Raw genomic sequence first — 21,090 nt, 5'->3', positions numbered from 1 at the left:
GTTTGCCCCATTTTCCAGCCTATCACAGACACATGCTCCCAAGAACCCAAGCCTTTCTTCATTAATTGAGGAACCAACCAACCTTCTGGGGTGACACCTCAAGCTTTGGTTTTTGTTCACATTTTAGCATGTGCAAGCCACGAGGAGCTAAGGGCACCTGTGAGCTGCTGCTTCTCAGAGAGACCAGACACTCCTAACAACAGCTCTCGGTAGTTCAAAGCTGGTACCTTCCAGTTTCTGCCAACTTCCTTGGTTCCCAAAAGATAGTCTATGGTCCTCCTCTGAGATTGACAAGTCCACTTTTGCACTAGTCCTCTGACAAAAACAAATGGACGTTTGATGCAAAGAAACATGCATCAGTACAGCTAGGAGATGTCACCATTTTGCAAACAAGCCTTCAGCACCACATCATATGTGGAGATGAAAGCCCTGAGATCCTGTCCTCCTCTTGCTAAAGTACCATTTGTATTAGTGGGACTGACAATGTTTTTTAAACATTAGCTGAGAACTTTCCTCAGTAAAGGGGGTCATCCAGGCACCTTCACAGGAGCAAACCTCCTCCTTAGGGTGACCTGAAGGTGGAAGGCTTTGCTCGGGCCAACACTGGAGAGAGGACTCTATCAGAAAAGCACCCAACATCACTGCTGGTCTTGGCAAGGTTGGATTTACTACAGCAAGGATTAGAAAGAGGATCTGCCTAAGTCTGGAGGCCAGAGGTCCCAAAGGCAAGCCAAAAAGTAACTCACTCCCTTTCCTAACAAACTGTGTTTTCAGCTGGAAGTCGCTTGGCAGCCTTCCTACCAGAGGATGCAACAGGTCAAGACAAGGGTTCATTCCCGGCCAGGCTGAGTGGGGACACGAAACACAAGAACAGATAGCGCTTTGCAAACGTGGACTGAAACACCAGGAGGACTGCATCTGCTGGGCTGTCCTTGGACAGCAAGGGACGCTGCTGGCCAGAGTTGCCAGGCTCCAGGAAGCACCGACCTGCAGTAGAGCAAGGATGGAGTAAGTACTGAGGCACACAAAAGTAGCCAGAGCAAGTCTTCAGGCACTCAGCTGCACCGCGCCTGCCTCGTGAACACCTTTGGTTTTGTGTTTCTGTGAAAATCAAACACGGTGGCACCCTATAAGAAAAAATGTCACTTAAACTCCTTATTAAAGGTAATTTCCTCTCCCACCCCTTTTCATTAGCAACACTCAAGTATTCATCAAATGATCCTGTTATTTCCAGGCAAAATATTAGTCTTCTTAAGAAGAACCTATATATTAGCACTGTCTATTGTTATAAATGTAAAAAGTTCTACCAAAAAAATCAATTCAGAAGCAGAGTGTCCCATCCACCTGAATAGGAATTCACCTTAAATAACTTCATGCACACGGAAACCTGTAAGTGCTTGGGGAACAATGCTCATATGGGGAAAAGATGCAGCAGTAACCACATTACTTTTCCCTTCTAGGCAGTAGCTTTCCACTTAAATATTATACAATGCACCTGCTTATTATTCTTATTACACAATATCGCATTCAAATCCATGCTGCAAGCATCCCACTCATCACAAAAAGACTTCAGGAAGGAGAAAAAAAAAAATTACATTAAAGGAAAGTAATCTATAGTAGCACATTGCACTGCACCAATTTCAAGCAGGCTGTCATTCTGATCACACCAGACGGCATTTAGACTCCAACAGTATCCTTCAGTGAAACATCCTTGTTACGGCATTATTCTTGCTACGCGGAGCCCTTTTGAAATGAATGGTACAAATTCTCTTAGTCATTTCAAAAGGACTATGTTGCTCAGAGAGCTTTAACTTTTCACGTCATCTTTTCCAATAACTTGCAAGGCAATAAGGCCAAAACAGGCCATCTTTAAGGAAAGAATTAAAAATAAATAAATCAGCACCTGCCTTGGGAAGGAACTACAGAACAGGGCTGTGAATCCCAACTCAAGGGAGCCTTATGTGCTATTCCAGATCCAGGCCAACTCAGAAAATCACTTAAGTACATGATTAACTTTAATATGAGCTTAAGTTGCTTTGACTTCCGTAGGACTTAAGCATATACTTACGTGCTTTCCTGTACAGAAATACTCTCTTAAACCAGATCCTGTTTTGTAGGGATGCTGCATACACACACACGTGCACGTGCAGCTCATGCCCTCAGGAAAGCTCTGACTCCTCAGCCTAGCTGCAAACCAGACTGCCTTAATTTTGTGCCCACCAATGGACCAAAGTGTTTCACCCAGAGCTTTAAATAGCCACCCTGAGGTTTGAAAGTGCTTTATCTGGGACAGGGACTTTATGAAGGATCAGGTCTAGGTTTTAGACTTGCTAAGTGATGCAAAGGCTGATGAGAGACACTACAACACAGTGGAGTTGCAGATCTGTCCAAGAAGAGATGATCTCCCTGGGCCCAATTGTGTCTGCCCTGGACGACGCTGTGGACCAGCCCTGGGCTGGACACACACAGCAGGTACCGGGAGGACCTTTCACTGGTCCCTTCTGAGCCACCACTTTGCCTGGTGGGGTATGGGTTATGGCTCAAAATGCCACAGGGTTTTGTCCACATGTACAAAGATGTACAGACCCACAACCAAGAAGCCTCTCAGCTTCAAATGGGACACCACGTTTCAATGCCTCTCCAAGCTACCCATGAAGAAGACAGAGATTTCCTCCCAGTCTTCCACCACACTCCTTTACCAGGCATCCGCAACTGCTAAACTTCCATGTCATTTCTGGTCTCTCAGATGCCTGGGGTCTTCTGTGGCCCAGGAGAGCAATATAAAGTAGACACATGAATAACAGGTGTATCAGGACTCCGCTGGCATCCTTTTCCTCCCAGGATGCTCCTTGCCAAACCCAGCAAAGTCTTGGATTCCCAGGACAGATGTTCCCAGTTCACTGTGCCACAAAGGAGAAGAGTTATGGCATGGTGCTGCAGCTGACCACTCCCAGAGGACCACAGTTACTGGCCCACATCATGCTCGCAGCCACCACCATGCAACCCAGCATATCCCCCACCATGGCAGCTAGTGCCACATTGTCTCACACAGGCAACTGCAGAGCCAAGAGCAAAGAAGGATGCAAAAAGTGACAGAAAGCATTCTTTAGTCCTGCCCAGCAAGGTGGGCTGAAGGACTACAGCAATGACCAAAAGGCATCTGAAATACCCCTATCATCAAGGAGCTCTCATGTTTCAAAACAGAACCTCAGCCAAAAAAAGCCCCTTTGCCCAACCCCTCCCCTCACCAGCTACTCTCTTGCTATTACAGTTAATTGCAAGCACATCATTCCTACAGCTTGTCTGATAGAAAAGAACTCCTACTACATAAGAGCTTGGTTTTCCCATTTTGCCCATTCTCAAGGCAATGCAATAAATTATTATTATACATGTCGTCTTTGCCAACAACTAAAGCATCCATGCTGAGTGCCTGCGCAGGGGCATGCTGTTTCTCAGTGTGATCCAAAATAGCCAAGATATTAAAATCCCACAAAGAACTGAGTTTCTAATGGAAAAATTGATGGGCCAGATGTTGACACTGATGATTATTTTGCTAGCCCGGGGCAGAGCCCAAACCCCTCTAGTTTAGAGGGCGTCACCCTTTCCCATTCCTCAGTGACCCACATTACAGCGTAGCTGCTCCCACATCCACACACCCCTCGGTTTATTTGCCCAGAAGAGTAATGCACACTATCCTTTCCAAGCCCCAGCCCTTCCCCTGCATTAATCATCACTCCCAAAGCACCTGGATAAGGGATCAACAAGCTCTTCAGCACTCAAGTTGGCATGGGAGAAGAAACACGTCACAGTAAGACATCAGATGCTGCATCCAGGTTTTGGATTCCACCAGCTCAATGGCTCCACACAACTCTCCATTTGGGGAAGCCCCAACCGAACAAAACCCAACTCTGCTTCAACATTCTGTTCAGCGGTGCAAGATGACTTTATTCTACCTCTTGAAACCCCTCTCTTTCTCTTGGATGCCACCCAGTGAAAATATTATGATGAGAAATCTCTGCAGATTCAAGATCTCAAGGTCTTAAGATCAAGCCCTTTGCCAGGCAGCAGGAAAGGATCAGGACATCAAAACGCACACTCCCACTGTGCCTACAACTCCTCTGTGCCTGTGATTGTTGTCTGATTCAAACCCACACTGGCCTTTTTAAACTACTTCTCCCCACAGTGGTGAAACAGGCTCCAGGAGCAATGGATACGCCTGACCCATCAGCTTTGTGCCCGAAGCCAAGTCCAAAGGTGCTGCTTACCAGGGCTGCTGCATGGAGGAGCACCAAGCGACATCATTCCCTGCTGCAACACAACTTCAGGGCTTTTCCCCCCAACTCTGGGACCTCCTATACCCTGTGCAATGGAATCCTGCATCTCCAGTAGCAGAGGGGCTCGCAGAGCTGGGGAGAAGTCTCAACCTGCACTCCCACAGAGGGGCGAGGGGGCTTGAACTGGAGGGTCTCTGTGCAAGTCTTGCCTTGAATATGAGATGTTCAGTGATGTCAAGCCTTGCTCCAACTGAAGGCTAAATGCCTGCTTTCCCCCCCTCAAAACACAGATGTCGAAATATCTGCTGATCAGACAAATTACAGAAACAATTAGAGACCACATAGTGACTGCAGGGAGAAGGACAACCATTGCTGAAAGCCTGCCCTGGGGAAGTGCAGCATCCCAACATGCCTCCCACAAGAATAAAACCAAGCACCATCCAAAAGTGAAAAGAAAATTGAAAAGTTTACTGCCTGTGTCATTTAAACATGGATTTCTATTACAGAAACACACCAGGAGCCTGCCTCCCTCCCTCAGCCCCTGCACAGAAACACATCATCTTCCTCCAAAGGTGACAACAGAGCAAATAAGATCAGGAGTGACAAAGAGGCAGGAGTAGGAGAGCTGCAGGGTGCTGCGTCTTCCCGTTTCAAAGCAACAAACTCTTTCTACTATCAAGTTCAATTGAGTATCAATAAAGGGTAAGATTTGAGAAAAATACAGGTAGTTTCAGGACCTACACTTGTGCCGAGTCCCTTGCCCACCTTTTCAGTATGAAAAAAAAAAAAAAAAAAAAAAAAATCAGTGGTTTTCAGCAGTTTCTTTCTCTCCTGGTTGCTGTGGGAAAGTCTTACATAAACCATGGTAGAAACTAACTACTTTGAAACACAAACATGATTGCACACACCTATTTAATAGAAGCAAAACTGAAAAACATGGTTTTCCCCAAATTATAGTGTGAAATTTCGATAGAAGGGAATGTATTTTCTTTGAAGCCAGCGCCGTCCTTTCAAGCCGTGCTTCAGTCGCCAAATCACGTGCCCAAGACCACCAACGTGATGCAATTTCCATCTCCAAAGCTTTGGTCTTGTAGGATTTACTCATTTAAGCTGCGAGAGAGGGAAGCACATTACATACTGCTGACGGCGTGCATTTGCGCGTGTGAACACAGATGAGGATGAGGTGAGATTAGGACAAGCTTGCAGGGAATTAGCCCAGTAGGTTATTTATTCCATGACAGCACAGATTAAAAGGGCTGACTGTCCCTTTGGCCTTATGAGCACTCACGTGAGTTATCAAGCACATTTTATTTTGGAAGGAAGGGGAGGAGATGTTATTATCCAGGTAAATTTCTCAATAAATAAGCAGTTTGCGCATTCATTGAACAGCACTTTGCATGTGATTAGCATGACACCTCCCAGGATCCCAAAACATCTTACAAAGAAATGCTCTTTTTAAGCCTCCCTGGGGTGTGTGTGCTGGATCAGTCTCAGCTGACAGGCAGATATGTTGAGTCAGAGGGACCGACTCCCCAGCCCACGATTTCAGGGTCCTCAGGCAGGACCAGCCTTGCCCAGTATGCTCCAGTTCAGCAGCATCACCTGCAATTGAAGCCTCCCAGTCCCACCTCGGCATGGACAAGCGCCTTACTTGTGCCCTGTCCTACTGGACCGGGCTTCACCGAGGCTCTCGAGGGATTTAGTAGTAGGAACCAGGCAGCCTCATTCCTACTGACCCATTCTCACTGTAACATATTTCTCATTTCCGAGCGACTGGCTGTTCTCTCTCGATTCTGGTTAATATTATTTGTGTTTTAAAGCTTTCTAGGAACCGTTCCAGCTTTACATCACAACAAATACCACTGGGTAGGGGAAACACTTAATCTGCCTGGCCATGCTTTGGGTACTTTGCTTTAGGAACTGGTCCAGGCAGTCAGATAAACAGCAGTGCCTGCCCCGTGGCCAGAGCTCTCCCCACACACACTCAGCCCCACTGGGGACATGGCCCATAGGTCTGAAGGTGGCTTTCAGCAAGGTTGAATTCTGGAGCTCCTCCAGAAATCCTCCAAGGAGCATGAGCAAGCAAAATAAAGGGAAACCCACAAAAGCTTGAGATCAAAGGACTCTCTGGGTTCCTTTTCTTTGCAGACACATTGGGTATTTCCCATTTTCTTCCTCTCGGTCTCACCAGCAGCAGGTCTTTCCACAGCCATCACTGCAGTACACATCTGACTGAGGCTGAGCTAGTGTTGTACAACACCCAGGAGGAGGTTTCCACAGCACCACTTACCAGAAGGGTAAGCTGAGACATAGAAAAGCATGAGAGGTGCTCTTCCAAATTCAAGAATCAATTTACTTGAGACTATTGATTCTGGTACTAACCTTGAGCCTGGCCTTTTTAACTTACAAATTTCCACCAAAACACAACAACAGTCACACTGGCCTTCTGGGAAGCACTGAAGGGGCCCAAAATTAGACAAGGAATCTGTGACAGAGCTGAAGACAGCAATATTGGATTTTGTGGGTTCACAACCCAACTCACCCTATAAAATATTTCTGCATCTCTCAAGGGCATCTGTTTTATAGGATTCCTAGGATTTTACACACAAAGTGGCACCCAGGAGAAACAAAACAGAAAAAACCCTTGGCTGGAGCCAGGTGGACTCTCACAAGGACAGGTACCAATGGTTTGGTGCCCCAGGAGGGACAGCAGAGAGCACAAGGTTTGGTCCTATTAAAACATACGTACGAATTGTCATCTCTTCTCCTCTCCTTCCACCTGCCTCGAAAGAGGGCAGGAAAGAGAGCAAGTAAGAGGCCCACCTTTGTAGGAAGACAGCAGGCCTCTGGGTAGGGGAGCTTCTGGGCAGGACAGACCAAGCTCTGCATGGACCATGCTGCGTGTCCAGCTCCTATGCTGGGACCACACAGGACCCCAGCAATGCTGCAGGAGCACCACATCTCCTCACTTCCCTGGAGCCCCAGCACACAGACTGACCTGTGCAGGCACTGCACAGCCTGACAGCATGCCTAAAAAACAGAGCATGGGCAGAGCCATTGCTCCAGCCCATAATATACCTTTGGTTTTAAATCAGCCCAGAGCAGTGGCACTTTAGGGTGACATCCAAACCAGCTGGCAGTGTCCCAGGTCTCTAGGGAGCAAGTGGGGCTGACACAGTTGCACATGGCAGGGATTTGGTGTACAGATGAAATGCCCAAAGGAGCTGGAACCTCTTGCTGTTTCATGAAGGGCTTTTGGACAAATAGAAAAAAAATGGGATAATCCCAAAGTTTCCAGGACAGCAAGCAACTATGTTCACAGTCTAATCCATACCTACTGCCCTGGGTGCTGGGGAGGCCACACTGCTTCTGACAATCTCAACACGGCAGTTCCCAACAACCTACTTGCCCTGAACTTCTTTGTTACCATAAGTATAGCTTTTATTCATAGCGCAACTCTTCCCAATGAAGAATACAATACAGAGACCAGTTGCACTTCACGCTTCACTGCAGTTTTCAAGTGTGTGGCCTCTAATCAATGCAACCAGGACTGATGCAGAGACTTAGGGGAAAGGATTTCAGATATCACTTCCTTCTACTCTCTCGCCTCCTGGAGAGCTACCACCACTTGCCTTTTAGAGATGGTATCACAAGCAGGAAGGGATAGTGCAGACTCTTCCACTGCCATTTCCCACACCCTCCATCCCCACCATACTGAAGCACTTTCTGAGAACGGCAGGACAGCTCAGATCCCTTGCTTGCCATCCATGGAGTCACAAACCCATGAGGAACCATCATACTGGCGCATGCACAGCCCAAGTCAGCAGACATCACCTACCCAGACTCAGCCAAACAGGACACAACATTTCACTCATTTTCATATGAATATCATATCAAGAGAGTCAATCCTTGGTATCTTTATACACTACCCTGCTGCAGAAGCACTGACCGCTCCAGACCCTTTTTGCCATCACGTCATGCTAGGAGCTTGCACTGAACTGCTCATTGACACACACCTCAAAACTCCTTCTCAGAGCCACTTCTTTACAGGCCACAACTCCCACCAAGGTTCTAACTCCCACTTGTTGTCCCTTCCTTCCCATCCTCATGTCCAGCTCATGAAACTGATGCTTTACAGCAGCCAGAATGACCTTCAGGTCTGCCTCCTGCCAGAGGAAGAGCTGTTCACCCAGATGAACCTTTCGTTCCAGCCCACGTTGGTTATGGAAGGCTTTTTGGAGTGATGTTTCTCTTTGCAGCATACACCCTGCTCAGGTCAGGAGGAAGCAGGTAGTAGAGGGGAGCACGCATCAGGCACATCCACCACGGAGGTCTGGGTGCTGCTGCTTCCTGATGTAAGTTTGCTCTGGAAGCTCAAACCAAACCCTAGCCAAGTGCAGCTGTTTGCATGGAGTGGCTTTATCTTTGCACCAGTTTGAGCCAAAAGAACTCACTTTACCTTCTTTCAAGCGAGAAGCTGTTTTCTCCACTGAGCAGGGATGTAACCAGATCAACAAAGACTTATAGCTCAGCTCCTTGTCTGCAATTCCACCTCTCATTTGCAGTTTGTGCATTATTTACTCTCACAAAGAGGATGCAGAAGAAAACAAAAAAAGAAAGAGAGAACCCAATCAAGGAGATCTGCTCTTTGGGACAGGCAGGACAAGCTCAGAAGGGGAATATTCACTGTCACCAGTCAGCCCCAGGGAGGGGAGAGGAGAGGGAGAGCTCAGTGTTACGCCACGTTAATTATTTACCCATAGATTTTCTCAGGAACTTGTAACCCACACCCAGCATCTCAGGAGCACGTCTGCAGGGTGTAGGCCATGAGGAAATCAGGGAGAGAAAAGAGGAGGAGATACCTTAAATCAGCAGGAAAGCATTAAGAGTTCGAGGCCAAGGATTATCAACCAGACAGAATTACCCAGTTGCGCAGCCAAGAGGAGCAGGAGGGTAAAAACCCCAAGGAGGTCTGAGCACTGTTAGGTTCCCAAAATACACAAAGCACAGACAACAGGCGCAACCAACCGAGAGCATTACATTAAAATACAGATTACACAGCATCTACCAGCATTTAAAAAATCCTCACAAAACTTTATCTACCTCTTCCCAGCAAACCCACACACTGCCGTGGAGCAGCAGAGAGCATCTGAGCTCCGGGCAGCACCTGGAGGTCTCCCATCAATTTATTCTCCAGGAGAACTCTGCTTATCTCCCACCACCAAGTAACAACACTTGTGCATGATTTTTAGTCAGTATTTCGGTGTTTTGGAGGGGAGGGAGCTTTGTGTTGTAGTGTTTTTCTTAAACCAAAGAGGAACTAAAAATCTTGAAAGTTCAGATTCTGGAGAGGTCTGTGGGTTTAACCACTGACTGTGCCACATCCAGCCCCAGCACATCACTCCCTTCCCCTCCTTCCTGGGCCAGTCCAGCTCCCAAGCACTGTTTTTGTGTAGGTCCTATAATCCCACCCACCACACGACGTAGTAAATGCTTACTTAGACTTTTTGGCTGGTTGGTTTTTTTCTTTAACCAAGTGACATTTTTCAAACCAGATGACTTTTTCCACTTTAAATGTTAACAAGAGTGTAGGGGGGGAAATGGTGAAGAAACTAATCAGTTTATCTTTCTTCTCTGGTTTGATGCAACACTGCCCTTACTCTCTTACGCAGTAGCAGCACTTTTCAAATATATTTCTTTCACCAAAATGTTTAAATATTGCAGAGAAATTATCTACTAAGATGATTGGCCCATACATTCTCTCTTTTCTACCACTTTTCAATCAGCATTGCTCAATGCAATTAGAAACAGTTGTTCTCTTGTGTCCTCTACCAAGCTTCTTCACATTGTATACAATGCCCCTCTTGCTTTTAAATGCCACAAGGTAGAGAGCAGCTCAGGCATCAGGAACACAGTCCAGATGGATCCTCTAAAGCCACTCCAGGCTAATACACAAAATCAGGAGTGCAAAGTCTAGGACTAAAGTTTTTAACAACAAAGGTAGCAGCACTTAAGAGATTATCATGCCACATCTCCTCAACCTACTGGAGCATCAGCAAATGTTTGACACAAGACAAAGGCAATTTTTGTCCCCTCCCAGGCATGCCAATGCCAACAGTTATCATTTTTAGCCCAGTTCATCTTCCTGCTCGAGCAGGAACCATGCACTGGTTGGTCCTGTCAGATGAGAGCACCTCATGTTTGCCAAGGTGAGCAATGGGGAAGGAAAGCTTCTCTACATGATACAAGAAAGGGAAACATACAGTTCTTGACCTTGATGCATGGAGCATGGAGCAGCTTTAACCATGGAGACCACTTCAAGAGATGGCCAGGACAGCAAGCAACTGCTTGGGCACAGGGAGAATAGGGAGGAGAACCACCTTATACCCAGAGTGACTTCTGGCACAGAGAAGTGAAGGGGTTGTTCTAACATCCATCTCTTACGCATGGATGCAATATTTTTTGTTTTCCTCCCTCTTCAGGTGCTCTCCTCCCAGTCTCCGAAGTTTCTAAAGAAACATTGCTTTCTCTCCTACAGCACACATCAATATTTTGAGTGCTCACCAGCAAGTCCAGTCTCCTCCTGATCCTGATAAACTGGATGGTGAGCCTCCCCCGACTACAAGCCCCTGGTATGCTCCACACACCACTCCTAAAGCAGCTGAGGTTATCAGAGCAACCTCAGGAAAACAAACGTAGGTCCTCCCACACCCCCAGCCTAAAAGCTGTTCCTTGTGATTACTTTAGCTCAAGCCTGTAAAATACAAGACTTACTTAGAATAAGAATAGAACATGGCAGGATTAGACCACAGCAGTCACCAGTATACTCCAAGAGCCTCACCAATTTCCACTCCAACTTTCTTTTCCTCTAAATCCTTCCCAAACACACTTTCCAACCCCCTGCCCACCTCCAAAAAAAAAAAAAAAAAAAACAAAAAAACCAACAAAAAAAAAAAAAACAAAAACCAAAAAAAAACCAAGCTGGGACCCAGCCTAGATGTTCTCCCCATATAATCTGTCCAAATTCTACAAACTACTGACTTGTGGTCACACATTACATAAAGAGGACTCAAGCTTGCAGGTGAGAAGTAAAACCTCATCTGTTTTATATACCCTCATGGCAATTCGCTGTCAGCCACTGGCATGTCTGTCTGTTGGCTGCCAAGAGCATCCCAGCTCCTCAGCGCTGCCCTCCTTCCAGTGGGAAGGCATGGAGCAGGCACCATCCCTGATAGTCAATCTGAGAGGAAACCCAGCCTGCACATTTCTGTTACTGTTTAACCAGCACCCTGCCTTCTGGATCAAGGTCCAGTACCCAAAAGCAAGGATTTGCCATCACTTCGGTTCCAGCAAATGCTTTTTCATAAAGGAAAGGAACAAAGCGGAAAGGATCCCCCATCACTAGTAAGGAAAGCCACTGGCTCTCCATCAGTGCACCTACCGTGGTCACTGGGCTTGCAGGGACAGGAGGTGGGGACAAGCAGTTTGACTGTTGACATTGGGCACCCATGGGAATTCAGCTTTACTTTTCCCCTTCAGTCCTGCTCTGTCCTTTTCCAAAATAAAAAATAAAAAAAAAAAAAAAGGTGGGGGGAACCACACTGGAGGTCCACACTGCTTGTGCAGGATGAGCGATAAGCCCTGCTGCAGCACCCAGGTGTGGCAGAGGGAAGAGGAAGTTTTGCCACTGATCCAACCGATCCCTCTGATCCAAATGCCAACACGTGAGCAGGCAACTAGCCCAGCTATGGATCACACCGTTCAGCTCTGCTTTCTCCTGGGAAACATGAGACGGGGGGGATGCAAGCGTGCTACCAGAGAAGAATGGCGGTTGGGTAACGCCACACCGAACAGGAGGCAGGAGGGGTTACACAGCACTGCGGGAAAACAAAACCCAATCTCAACATCCCCCGCTGCCCCGACAGGCTGTAGGGACAGGCCATTTCACAAGCCCAGGCTCTGCTGCAGAGCATCAGCCATCCCTCCAGCACCGCCTGCTCCCCTGGCCACCAGCTCCACCAGGATTTTTCACCGGCCAAGAGGCCCATGACCGCTCGCAATGTCACACTGCCTGCCGAGAAAGGCAACGCTGAAATCTACTCCTGTTTTCCATGAGCTAAGCAAAACAGCTTAAATATTACCCAGCGCTGCCAGCCCTTGTGATGGGTAAATGCCTTCAGGATCAGGGGACATCTTTATTTAAATGGCATCTGTATGGCAGGTGGAACATCAGCTTGATCACCCAATTCATTTGTGTCAACCCCCTATGCAACCAGGTGCAAGTATGCCCCGTCACTCACCCAGCCTGCTCATACAAAAGGATGATGTGTCAAGCCAGGGCATGGAAGACAAGCACCCTGACCCCTCTGTTAAAATCAGCATCAGCCAGCTTTTTATAGAAAACAGCTGATCTCCTAAGGACTCCCTGTTACCATAAAATGAATTGCAAAAATTTCAGGGCCAGCCACATGGTTTGGGATGTGCCCACCCAGGTAGGTAGCGACTTCAAAACACAAAAAGCTCACAGAAAATATGCCCAATGGAGATCACCTTATTTTGGGAAGAGCAGAGCTTTTTTCCTCCGTGTGTTAGCTTACACCACCTTCCAAAATAGCCTGAACTAAGTCAAAAAGGCATGTTCATTTTGGAATGAAGCAGCATGCATATGAAGCGCTCGCAAAAGAGCTGTGGCAGAACAACTTGTTCCTCAATAGCTATTCTGAACCACGGCTCAGTAACAGATCCAGAGTACGTCTCCATAAACGAGATGTTGTGTTGATCTGACAACCCAGTTAAAGTGGTGGGTAGAAGCTTAAAACCTTTACAAAAGCATAAGCTCTTGCTGACAATTCCTTTGAACTAAGGACACACCAACCCAAGAAAAATCAGACATCATTCGCTTCTTTTCTAGAGACCTGCTTTCCAACCTCAAGCGTTCGAAAATCATCATCAGTTCAGCCTCGAAGTTGGTAAGACTGGCTTAAAATCTACACAATAAAAATAAATGTTTTTAAAGTTTTGCCCCTATTGGCACTCTGTATAAAGAGCCCTTTTCCCAAAGCTTTCCTACACAACCATGAGGCCCAGAACCTTAAGTTTATTTTAAATGAAAGATTAGCTATTAAAGGAAATTACAGATTTAAGTGAGCAGGGGCTGTAAAAGATTTGATATAGGGCAGAGCTTACAACAAGATCACAATCAATAGAAATCACTGAACATCTTGAACATTAAACCTAAGACATTGAACATTTCAATTAAAACTCCGTTTTGCTCGTTACTATTATTTGTGATTGCAAGGTCCCAGATCAAAAAGTACTTCAAAAGAATGACCTTTATCCTCGCTGCTTTCACACAGGCTGAACACTGCCTTCCTGAAGGGAGACAATTTCTTGAAATACAGTGTTAGCATTTTTCTTATCCCCCCCCCCCCCTTCAAAATTTCACTCAGCATTACAAGCACTAGTTAATGCAATGCCTCTCCACATGCTCTGTTTCACTGTCAGGCTCTCAGTATCCAGGTCTCCAGTATAGTGGGAAAATCTTTGGGAAGTGACATTTTAACAAAATAAACGGCAGAATTTTTTCCCCAAAAAGGTTTCACAGGCATAGGGTTTTATACAATAGCTTGTTTTTACAAAATGTAAATTCAGGATCCAGTTTAAATCGGTGCCTTGTTACAGCCACCCTGCCTAAAACATGCACTTACTTCCTTTTCAGCAACGTGAGTTTGTTCACCATGGCCAACTCATACCACATCCATATATTAGATAAATATGCATATACATATACATATATATATAGGCGCGTGCTGTCTCATCTGGAGCTAGCTATGACCGACACAAGGCTCATTCAGCCAGGAGGAGGGTTACTAAACTGTTATCTGCACTTGAAGCGGTTTAGTGTTACTGGGCTGAAAGGAAACAGAGAGACATCCTGTTTATAGGCTGTAGAGCCCCAATGGATAAACAAGTGCACCTCAGTTAAAAGTAGGGGAGGGGTGGGGGGGAGCAGAAAGAGAGACTTAGCGGGTATCAGGAGAACGAAATACCAGCTAAGCTGCATGCCTGGCAGCACAACCCAAGGCTGCCGGGTGGCCCCACGTGCTGCCGGGCTGCAGAATGTACAGAATGTGCCGCCACGCCGGGGCTGCCGGCTCCTCCGACCCCGCTGCAGCCGGACCCTGCTCATCTTTCACCCCAATGCCGGGCCGCTTCCTGGCACCCGGTGAGGTGACACCGGAGCTATTTTTCCACCCCCCTCCTCTCTGTTCTCCCAACGCAAGCCCACGCTGCCGAAGCTTTCTATGTATTTTAGTTTTCATCCACCGGCAGGGCTGCGCCGTGCACGCTCCGGGGTTTTGCAAGGTCGGAGCGGGAAGGGCGTCGTGCAAGGTCAGGGCTCGCTGCAGCCATGCCTCTCTGCTAGCAACACAGGGAAGCTGACAGTCTTCCCTCGGCATCCGCTGCTGGCCACGGGCTGGACGGACGTGGTCTGATCCGAGACGGTGTCGCTGCTGTGAGACCAATCCCCAGCTACAGCAGGGAGCAGACGGCCCCAAGATGCGTCCCTTCCACTCCTCTCCTGTCACGAAAACACTGAAGGTCCATCTCCAGGCTAGCGGGAGGCATCAGGCTTAATCTCATTTGAATTATCACTTGCATATGTTGGCCTGGCAAGAGTGAGTGGGTCTGGGCCAGAATTGCGGGATGGATGCAAGAAACGAGATCTACAGAAAAACCCTACAAACATCCCTCTGCTTCTGACATTAATGATGGACTGAACAAAGTGATAGAAAAAGTTGAGGGTGTACCTTGGTCCAGATCCAACAGTCCCTTGTGCCTCCAGTGAGCATAAACCCACAATACACCCCTGCTCTTGGGCTGCCCTTGAATGGGAAGCAGAAACTTTCTGGCCATTCAACACCTCGCCAAGCACCAATGTCATGGCAATGGCGACTCACTAGGCCAGTTCCATGGAGCTACAGGCTACCTCCAGCCTCTACAGCAAACCTTCCCCCAATAACACCGCAATTCTGCAAAGAGCTGGCAGACAAGGATGCCCGGCCAGTGTTGACAACACCCTACCAAGCCACGGGCAAACTGGGCAGGGAACATGGCACACCTGCCAGGCTCAGACAAGTAACAAGCCCCACAGGGACTCTTCCTACCTGGTCAATCTTCGTAAGAAGAGTTGACTGTTTCTAATCCCACTTTGCACACCTTTGCTGCTCCACTGACCGTTTTTTCCCCTCACCAGTGAGCGTGGGAGATGGACCCACATCCAAAGCCTCCATCCTCACCCACCAACCCAGAAGGGAAAGTTTTGGCTCCCTTGCTTTCAGTTACAGGACAAGCATCCCACCCCAGCATGCAGAGGAGGATTTGAACAGAGCCCCGATACCTCACAGGATAACCCAAAACAAGAGACCCAGGTCGAGGTTCAAGTGTGACTTCTCACATCTGTTGCCTTTTTATTTTTCACTGCCTTACTTTCTTTACAGGCCCAGGAACTCTCAGCAACGGAGGTACAACCCCCAACACATTCTCCAGCCGTTCCAGTCTGAAAGACTCCACCCAAACCTGGTCCAAAACACGAGCAACGGAGAATTATCCGTGTGTGTAACAACGCCAGTGTTCACCCTCTGAGCACTTCCATCAGAACATGGCTGGCACAGCCAATGCTTCACAACCACCACAAAAACCCCACAGCTCTGCAAGAACACACAAAAATGGGACTTGCGCACACTCTGACAGGTCCTGGAGATGAGGCAGCACTGCCAGGTCCTCAGCCGATGAGGCCCAGGGAACCTGAGAGCTACTCCCAAAAGAAAGTCCTGAGCAAGTCATTTCTCATTTGTTTCCTATCCTACTTTTTGTCTCGTGCAACCAAGACGGGTCTGACTCATACCAGGTTTCCGCAGGGCCTGACACAACAGGTTGATGGATTCGCCTTGAAATAAAACAACAGCAAGCATGAGATGACTGTGTCTTGGCCAAGAAGGACCCAAATTCAAGACAGCCCTCAGAGGCACAACTCCAAGGTAAATAATTGTTAATGAACTCCTTGCTCATCAGCTCTGTGTAGTCCTGAAGCCTTTATTTTGCCTTCCTTCCAGCTGGAAAGAAAGTTCATTGAGAATGAAAGCTAGCGACTCACAGGGAGGAGTGACAGATGCTGCCTGCCTGCATGTGTGAAAAAACTCTTGACAGGCAGAAATAACGCATCTCACATGTCTTATGGTGACGGTGAAGCAATAAATAATCTAATACACTACTAAGGCTCATAGTAATAACGTTGTGCTCCCTTTTCAGAAGCCACTCCCCATGCCAGAGGACATCTGCCATGGTATAGGTGTTCCTGGAACAGGGAGATATTTTTAAATCTCTCAATGTGGCACAAAACTGTGAGTGTATCAGCCAAAATACCAGCCACCATAGCGTTTATATATAGCCTTGCACATACCGTCTGTAGATGGGAACATAGACAGATACTTGGTATCTAGCAGCATTACAAACAGACATTCTTCTGCTGGTCTTGAAGCACTTAAGAAACTTCCCAGCCAGCAGCTCTGCCCATGTCCCCCTGCCCTGTGCATCTCACCATCAGCTCCTGCCCCTCAAGTATGTTAAGTGCTGCATCTTGATTCCCAAGGATCATCAAAAGTCTGTCCCTCCACCTCCCCATGTGTACCCTCTACTACAGGACACTGCAGTGCCAGTGATAGGGTTTCCCCACACCCCTCAGCACCCCTCTGTACACACACCTTCCGAACCAGAAACCATGGGCCCCAAAACATCCTCTCTGCTTGCTGAGATAGGTCCTGAGAAGGGGTGAGAAGATCTTCAAGGCAGCCCAATTCACCTCCATCTGACATGTGAAAACTCTAGGTATGGTTCCTATTAGAGGCAAGAACAAAGAGCTGCTCATAAGAACAGAAAAGGATTTGCAAGCTCAAAACTAGCAATAGCTCCCCATGGAGCACCTGTAATTGCTTCCCAGGAACTCTACTGGCACCCAAGTTATTTTCAGAGGAAAAAGTAAAAAAAAAAAAAAAAAAATTAAAAAAACAGTGGCTTGAGATAGTGCAATACATTTTCTCACAAGCATCAAACGTGCATCAGCATTTCAAACAGAGCGCTGCAGCCTTCAGAACCAGGTTGATGTTTAAGCTCTTGATACAGTTATCTGCCTAATAATAACCCCACAGAGCACACTTTGCCTGGCTGCCTGCCAGACCACATGCAGCCTCTCTGCCCCTTTTTTTTTTTTTTTTTAAACTTTTTTAAACTTTGTCAGACATGGAAATGTTGACTCTAAGAAATTCAGCCTCTTCCGTGAAACAGACTGGCTGAGACTTCTTTTTTGTTGTTGAGGAAACCATGATTTGGCAGCCAGGGAGGGGAGACAAAGGGGAAAACTCATGTATTTTGTGTTCACGTGTGCTTTATTTTCTCCTCTGGCAGGAAACAGTGAGAAAGGATCTGACCAGTTGCCGTCAGCTGCGTTGGAAGTGATTGTATCAGCTCCACCTGCTTAATGTGCGTATTATTCAAGACTGCAAGGACAATGATTTGGAGACAAATCAGCAGCGACTGGTGTGTTCTCAAGGGACAAATGCAACACACTTGTGCATGACACAAGCAATCCACAATAGTGGGACAGTCTCAAGGTTGGGGGGAGGAAGGAAAGCGGGGAGGGCGGGCTGAACATCTCCGCCTGTTTGTCTTGGGAAAAAAAGAGATATTACAAGGAGAGTGCAGCTTGTTCAAACATTTCAGAGTTTGCTCCACATTAATTCCAGCACTTGGAAGCAACAAAAGAACTGCACTGAGAGATCCAGCAGCTACGGCTTGGGGAGGAACATCGTGTCTGTGTCAAGCTTTCAAAGCCTCATAAACTGTGAGTTCAACAGGGTTCCTTTATATTCAGAGAACAGCCTTGACAGAGCAGGCTGTGAGGTACGACGCTTTGCCATTCACACCTACTATGGATCTGGCCCCATGCACCACTGAGCTCAAGTATGGTGTAGCCCCACTGAAGCAGGTCCTACAGACCATTCGTTACAGCTAGTCTACTTGTGAAAGTGGTATCAAAAATAACAAAGGAGCCTCCAACCAGCATGTGGACAACAGTACAGGGTGAAGCAACTGCTGCCAAAGCACCACAGAGGCATTTAAATGGTGGTTTTAAAGGAAAAGATAAAAGGAAAAAGGGAAAAAGTGTACCTTTGCATGTTCCAGCACAAGCAGAAAGCCCCAGGTCACTGCTGTAGCTAACCAGGAGGGTGACGGCAGCGCTCACTGCACTCTTTTAAGCTCAGTGAGGCTGTTCTGAGCAGGTGCCCCACTGTCACAGCTCAGCACAGTGCTATGAAACATCCTCATGCCTTTTTTTTTTTTTTTTAATCAAATTAACTACACACAAACAACATCGTGTCCATAGCAGGCTGCTGATACGACATCCATATCGCACCAGTAAGACCCTGTGAAGTTTTAACAGGCAGGTCATGCCCGCAAAGATTTTGTCACCCCCTGTTCTGCCCACCACGTACCCCGTTCCCCAGCAGGTTTTACTCCCAACAACTTCATGGGCTTTCACCAGAACAGCTGCTCAGAGACAGCAGCCTGGGCGCAGACACAGCACATACAGCTCAAGTGGAAGAAAAGCCCTTTAGGCCATTCTGCACCTTAGTCCTGCGGGATTAGAGTAAATAACAACATCTTGATATCTTGTCCAAAGCCCTGAGAAATGCCAGTGTGCTTGCTGTATGTACTTAAACATATGTACCCATATACACACATAATGATGCCAAATGACACTCCACCAAAACACATGCCATCAGACATCGGACCCTCATAACCCAAATGGGTGGCTTTTCATATGAATTTACCACTTTTGCCCCTACACAATCAGGGAAGTGGAAGCAAGCTGGGAAGGAAGGCAGGCATCGCCCTTTGCAAACACCTAACAAGCCTAACCAAAAACACCAAGTGCAGTGCCTTTGGAGACATCCCCTGCACACTCCAGCGGGGCAGGCGGTTAGAGATGAAAAAGACCCACTGGGAAAGCTCTTCCGTAGAAGCTGATATTTCAGCTATTAAAGAAGTTTCTGTTTAAACGGACATTAATTGCATACACTCAGGAATTTCTCAGTTTTACCACTTAAAAAACACCCAAAGCCACTTTGAGGCTTTTCCTTTTTTCTCTCCCGCCTTTATTTGCTCTGTAAACACATTTGTGTGCGCCCTGGATCCCGTAGCATTCAGTTTCTGTGACAGCAGCTTCGAAGCAGAGCAGCAGCTACCTACACAGCTCACCAGGGACCGCCAAGCATCCTGGGTCCTGCCCCTGCCGTCATGGCACACCACGATGCAGAACCTCGCATCACCTGACTCCTCGCAAGACCTTCTCCCAGTGCAGGATGAAGCGGAAAATGTCGTTGGTGCTGTTTGTACTAACAGATAACATTATCAGGAGTGCATACTCGTGAATTCAGCCACCTCCCTCGCAGGTTGAATTTCTCCCAACAAAACCCTATCTGTTAGCGGTGGGGTTTGTTTATTAAAGCAGTGTTGCAAGTTTACCAGCAGATCAAGGCCTCAATTGCAGCAGGTGGAAGATGTGCTATAACCGCAAATACTTTGCAGCCTTTTGAAGAGGCCATTGAGGTCAGCACAGTGATGTTTCCCATCCCGTTCGCAGGCAGGCAGCACGAGCTGTGCCAGGCGAGAGCAGCAGATGGGTACCACCTGATGGGAATAGCCCCAGAGGAGAGCACCCTCCTGTGCGCCGATACAGTTATGGCTAGCTGCTACTACAGTAGGGCTGCCCATAAAGGTACCCCTGAAGATCCCAGGAAGAAGGTCAGGACAAAGGGAGTCAGGAAACTTGGATCGATTCTTGGCCTTGCCATATATGTACAAACCCATGCATACATACAAATGCTTATACACATCTGTGCACATCTGTGTGGCTTTGGGCAAGTCCCTTAGCCTTCCCTCCTTACTGGTCAGTAAATGGAGGGTAATATCATGCTCTAAACATACTTTAAAACCCAAGGACTGTGTAAGCACCCGCAGGCAAGAGAAATCCCAACATCTCCATCTCCACCCCATCACTGCAAACAGCAAGAAACTTCAGCATGGACACACCACTGAAACATCTCATCAGCCCAAGGGAGTGATCAGTAGCATCAGCCCAAAGGGGCTGCTGGCAGATATCCCGTGGTACTTTCTATTATCTCTGTTTATATTGCCTTATGCCTTGCACATCTGTTGGTCTCCATCCCAAAAAGGAAGGCCGGGAGTGACTCCTCTCACCAAACATATCTGCTGCATGCCTTGAGTGACATGAAATCCCCTGAGAGCAGCCAGGAATCTCTCTCTCTTCTGAAAGCAGGTTATTTCCACCATGCTCAACCTCAGCCCACCCAGAAAGTAAGGTCTGAACCAAAACTCAAGACGCCCTTTTGCTGGGCTGGCTATGTCACTGACCTACATGCACCAAGAGACACCACCACAAGGTCTAGCACAGCAGCCTCTGCAGCATCTCACAGAAGTGGGGGTGGGAAAGGGGAGTCATTTTTGGCAATGAAAATGTAATGGAACATTTTGTATCGATCTATTGTGGAATGAGTCATTTTTAGAGTGACTCGCCTCCTCTTCACCTCACTTCCCCACCCCCAAATTATGGACTGCAAGAAATGAGCCGAGATAATGGGCAATTTCAAATGTTCTAAACTCAGGTTTTTCTCCTGCTGGAACAGCATGCCACAACAGTAGATGGACCGAGCTCCAGAGGAGATGCGTTTCATGT

The 21,090-nt window shown here is 47.3% G+C and overlaps 1 protein-coding gene across 16 annotated transcripts in view; it reads right to left on the bottom strand.

The window, feature by feature from the left end:
• LOC115347044 (LIM domain containing preferred translocation partner in lipoma) overlaps nt 1–21,090 on the bottom strand; it is a 353,563-nt gene that overhangs the window by 295,409 nt on the left and 37,064 nt on the right. For 2 of the 16 annotated variants that reach the window (XM_041126875.1, XM_041126876.1), the window contains one exon: nt 988–1,101. The exons of the other annotated variants lie outside the window; for them this stretch is intronic. The gene's annotated coding sequence lies outside the window, so the exon portion shown is untranslated. The remainder of the gene's footprint in view (nt 1–987; nt 1,102–21,090) is intronic. 16 annotated transcript variants of the gene reach the window in all.

Source organism: Aquila chrysaetos, chromosome 10 (genome assembly GCF_900496995.4).
Source record: "Aquila chrysaetos chrysaetos chromosome 10, bAquChr1.4, whole genome shotgun sequence".
In the NCBI taxonomy this organism is placed as follows: Eukaryota; Metazoa; Chordata; class Aves; order Accipitriformes; family Accipitridae; genus Aquila; species Aquila chrysaetos.
This window is presented reverse-complemented; position numbering and strand designations above follow the sequence as displayed.